Source organism: Lolium perenne, chromosome 5 (genome assembly GCF_019359855.2).
Source record: "Lolium perenne isolate Kyuss_39 chromosome 5, Kyuss_2.0, whole genome shotgun sequence".
NCBI lineage: Eukaryota > Viridiplantae > Streptophyta > Magnoliopsida > Poales > Poaceae > Lolium > Lolium perenne.
The window spans coordinates 119,378,522-119,384,001 of NC_067248.2; positions in this window are offsets into that span (position 1 = coordinate 119,378,522).

Sequence of the window (5,480 nt, forward strand, 5' to 3'; positions counted from 1 at the left end):
AGTGCCATGCATAGGACTTGTGCATTTGATTGATACGCCATGATGATTGTTATTATGTGTATAAGATAAACCCTAAAACCCTAAAGTGATCATGAGAAGATCACAAACCAAATAAAGCAAAAAGAGGAAGAAAATCAAATAAATGCAAAACCCTAAAAACCCTCACATATGCCCTATGGCATTTTTATAAATTTTGACCCTAGACCAATTTGGTCTTCACCATTAGTTGAATAATGTTACTAAACACTTATTACAACTTTTGGAATCAAAGAATCACAAATCAAATGGATTTCAAATACAAAACTTGCTCACATATGATAATGGTCAAAACTGCCAATTATAGTCTGATCACTACTTTGAGCCATTGCAATTCAATTTTCTCAAACCAAACCTTGCTAACTCTTTGCACCACATCCAAGTCAACATCAAGGTGAACACTTTTTGTAAAGATCACCATGCCAAATTCTTTCTTGATCATTAGCTATGCTCATCCAAAGTTGCAACATTTTAACATATGCAACAATCTCCCACTTAGCCAATTTTGCAAAAACTTGAATTCAACCATGCCACCACCACACTTCAACACCTCTGATAATTTCTAACTCAATGAGACACTCACAATTCAAAACTTGCAACCATTTGAATTAAATCAAATTTGGACAAATTTGGCAAATTGCAAATATGGAACTATTACACACTATTTCAAATAGTGTTCTATCCCACCCTAATCTACCTCAAACCACCCTATCTGGTCCCCTTGCCCCCTCTCAAAATAAATGCAACATAGTAACCCTAAGAGGGAGGGCACACATGGCATAGCCATGGCCATGCCGACCATGGGCACGTGCATGCCCCTCCCCTCTCTTCCTTCGTCACCAGAGCTGGCCACCGTGCCCAAACAACGCCACCTCACCTCCTAGCACCGCCTACACCCGCCATGGTCGAGGGAGCAGCGACCACACGCCGGACGACGCGCGCCCAGAACGGCCAGTATGCCGCTCATGTCGCGCGTGGCGCGCCACAGGCACGCCCTGGCCACCTCTCGCCTGGCCACCTCGCGCACGCCCTGGACCACCTAGCTGCGGGTTGAGCATCGCCGCGTCGCCACGCAGCTCGCAGACATGCGCGCGACCACGACCCATGGCCACCGCCGCCGGAGACGGAGAAGAAAAGCCGCCGTAGACGCGCCAGAACCCGCGACGCCCCGACCGCGTTAGGCACCGCCTACCCTACCTGTCGCCACCCAGAGGACCACCGTGACGCCAGGAACACCACCGCGCCCTCGCCTAGCTCTCTAGACCGCCGGAGACGCCGCGCCCTTGTCGAGTTCGCCGCAGCACCTCGGGCACTCGCTCGCCTATAAAAGGAGGCATCGCCTCGACGATTCCTTCACACCACCACTCCTCCCTCTCCATCCTTGATCTCCCAGCCACCTCGCCGCTCCACATTGACCACCAGAGCCGCCCAATTTCTACCTCACTGCCGCACGTCGCCGCGGAAGCTCGCCGACGATTGGAGCCACCCCAGGACGAGCCGCCGGTACCTGGAGCTTCGCCGTCGTCCACCACTTCGTCAAGCATACTGCCCACCGTCGCTAGAGCCACGGTGAGCTCTCCGACCCCCTAGGCTCGCCGCCAGACCTTCGGCATCTCGCCGGAGAAGACAACGCATCCGCGCCGTTAGATCATGATCTAATCCAACGCTCCACGTTAAAACGTACCGCTTCGGCGTTTAAACGTCGCTGACGAGTGGACCCCACTCTGTCAGGCGGCCCAAGCGCACTGGATGCGTAGCTGGACCGTTTTCCTCGGTTTTAAACCCTTTCGGCCCACCTAGCTTTCCCGCCGGCCCTTTTAATTCAAATCTCATTTAAACAATTTCAAATGATTTCAATACTGCCCCAACTTTGAAAATCCATAGATTCAAATTGGCTCAACCAAATTTAATGAATTTTATATGGGTGGAAAGCTATGAAAAATATCTACAGAATGCCACTGGTCCCATGACCAGATTAGTTGTAGAATTAATGTGATAAAAAGAAGAAGGCAGGGACTTTTACCTATTCAAATAATTATTAAAAATCAACCAAAATAGATATTAAGTTAATTCCAACTCTAATAGCTCACATTTGACTTACACTAATTGTTTATGCAATAAAAGTGTGTGGTCACTTTGCATGATCATGCCATAGTTTAATTAATGGACAATATGGCTAGTTTATGTAGTTGATATTGTCCAAAACTATTAAGTAAATTATATGAAGTCTTATGCTTCATTTAAACTTGGTCTCACATGAATTCATGTGATGTTTGGACCCCTGGTCCAAACTCTCCTATATGAATTACTTAGAGATTTAAATCATATGTAGCACTATTAAATGGTATGAGGTGGTCTACCTCATTTAAATCATTCTCTCAAATGATAATGATGAATACTTGACTTGGGTAAATATAAGTTCATATATGATTGTTTGAGAAATTAAATCTTAAGAAGATTTCAATGAGAGGAAATTATTTCTCAAGAACCCTATGGAAACTATCATTTACATATTAAATAAAAGGAAGTGAATTCTCCTCAAGCAACACAACCCATACACCATAATTAGATTATTTGTGTGCATATAATAGTTTGTGTGTTTGTATGTGATACATGGAATAGTGATGTCTACGGGAGCTTCTATTCTTGTAGACAGTGTTGGGCCTCCAAGAGCAGAGGTTTGTAGAACAGAAGCAAGTTTCCCTTAAGTGGATCACCCAAGGTTTATCGATCTCAGGGAGGAAGAGGTCAAAGATATCCCTCTCATGCAACCCTGCAACCACAAAGCAAGAAGTCTCTTGTGTCCCCAACACACCTAATAGGTGCACTAGTTCGGCGAAGAGATAGTGAAATACAGGTGGTATGAATAAGTATGAGCAGTAGTAACGGTACCAGAAAAGTGCTTGCTGGCGTGTGGTTGATGGTGGTAATATTGCGGACAGTACAGATGCAGTAGAACAGTAAACAAGCAGCGATAGCAGTATTTAGGAAAAAGGCCTAGGGATCATACTTTCACTAGTGGACACTCTCAACATTGATCACATAACAGAATAAATAAATAGATGCTAGACTCTACACCCTCTTGTTGGATGATGAACACCACTAACTGTGTAGGATTACACAAACCCTCAATGCCGGAGTTAACAAGCTCCACAATATTCGATGTTCATATTTAAATAACCTTAGAGTGCATGACAGATCAACACAACCAAACCAAGTACCAACATAGCATGCACACTGTCACCTTCACGCTACGAAAGGAGGCATAGATCACATCCATACCATCATAGCAATAGTTAACTTCATAATCTACAAGAGATCACAATCATAGCCTACACCAAGTACTAACACCATGCACACACTGTCACCATTACACCGTGCAGGAGGAATAAACTACTTTAATAACATCACTAGAGTAGCACACAGATAAATTGTGATACAAAACACATTGCAATCATAAAGAGATATAAATAAGCACTTCACTATGCCATTCATAACAGTGAATACGTATTCTGTGAAATATAGCCTAAGAGACCCACACGGTGCACACACTGTCACCTTTACACACGTGGGACAAGGAGTCTCCGGAGATCACATAAGTAAAATCCACTTGACTAGCATAATGACATCTAGATTACAAGCATCATCATATGAATCTCAATCATGTAAGGCAGCTCATGAGATTATTGTATTGAAGTACATAGGAGAGAGATTAACCACATAGCTACCGGTACAGCCCCTTAGCCTCGATGGAGAACTACTCCCTCCTCATGGGAGACAGCAGCGGTGATGAAGATGGCGGTGGTGTTGATACGTCTCCGACGTATCGATAATTTCTTATGTTCCATGCCACATTATTGATGTTATCTACATGATTTATGCACACTTTATGTCATATTCGTGCATTTTCTGGAACTAACCTATTAACAAGATGCCGAAGTGCCGATTCTTTGTTTGCTGTTTTTGGTTTCAGAAATCCTAGTAACGAAATATTCTCGGAATTGGACGAAATCAACGCCCAGGGTCCTATTTTGCCACGAAGCTTCCAGAAGTCCGAAGAGGAGACGAAGTGGAGCCACGAGGGGGCCACACCCTAGGGCGGCGCGCCCCCCCCCCCCTTGGCCGCGCGGCCCTGTGGTGTGGGGCCCTCGTGCCGCCTCCTGACCTGCCCTTCCGCCTACTTAAAGCCTCCGTTGCGAAAACCCCAGTACCGAGAGCCACGATACGGAAAACCTTCCAGAGACGCCACCGCCGCCGATCCCATCTCGGGGGATCCAGGAGATCGCCTCCGGCACCCTGCCGGAGAGGGGAATCATCTCCCGGAGGACTCTACGCCGCCATGGTCGCCTCCGGAGTGATGTGTGAGTAGTCTACCCCTGGACTATGGGTCCATAGCAGTAGCTAGATGGTTGTCTTCTCCCCATTGTGCTATCATTGTCGGATCTTGTGAGCTGCCTAACATGATCAAGATCATCTATCTGTAATTCTATATGTTGCGTTTGTTGGGATCCGATGAATAGAGAATACTTGTTATGTTGATTATCAAAGTTATATCTATGTGTTGTTTATGATCTTGCATGCTCTCCGTTACTAGTAGATGCTCTGGCCAAGTAGATGCTTGTAACTCCAAGAGGGAGTATTTATGCTCGATAGTGGGTTCATGCCTGCATTGACACCTGGGACAGTGATAGAAAGTTCTAAGGTTGTGTTGTGTTGTTGCCACTAGGGATAAAACATTGATGCTATGTCTAAGGATGTAGTTGTTGATTACATTACGCACCATACTTAATGCAATTGTCTGTTGCTTTGCAACTTAATACTGGAGGGGGTTCGGATGATAACCTGAAGGTGGACTTTTTAGGCATAGATGCAGTTGGATGGCGGTCTATGTACTTTGTCGTAATGCCCAATTAAATCTCACTATACTCATCATAATATGTATGTGCATGGTCATGCCCTCTTTATTTGTCAATTGCCCAACTGTAATTTGTTCACCCAACATGCTGCTTATTCTTATGGGAGAGACACCTCTAGTGAACTGTGGACCCCGGTCCAATTCTCTATACTGAAATACAATCTACTGCAATACTGTTCTACTGTTTTCTGCAAACAATCATCTTCCACACAATACGATTAATCCTTTGTTACAGCAAGCCGGTGAGATTGACAACCTCACTGTTTCGTTGGGGCAAAGTACTTTGGTTGTGTTGTGCAGGTTCCACGTTGGCGCTGGAATCCCTGGTGTTGCGCCGCACTACATCCCGCCGCCATCAACCTTCAACGTGCTTCTTGGCTCCTCCTGGTTCGATAAACCTTGGTTTCTTTCTGAGGGAAAACTTGCTGCTGTGCGCATCATACCTTCCTCTTGGGGTTCCCAACGAACGTGTGAGTTACACGCCATCAAGCTCTTTTTCTGGCGCCGTTGCCGGGGAACTGAAGAAAAG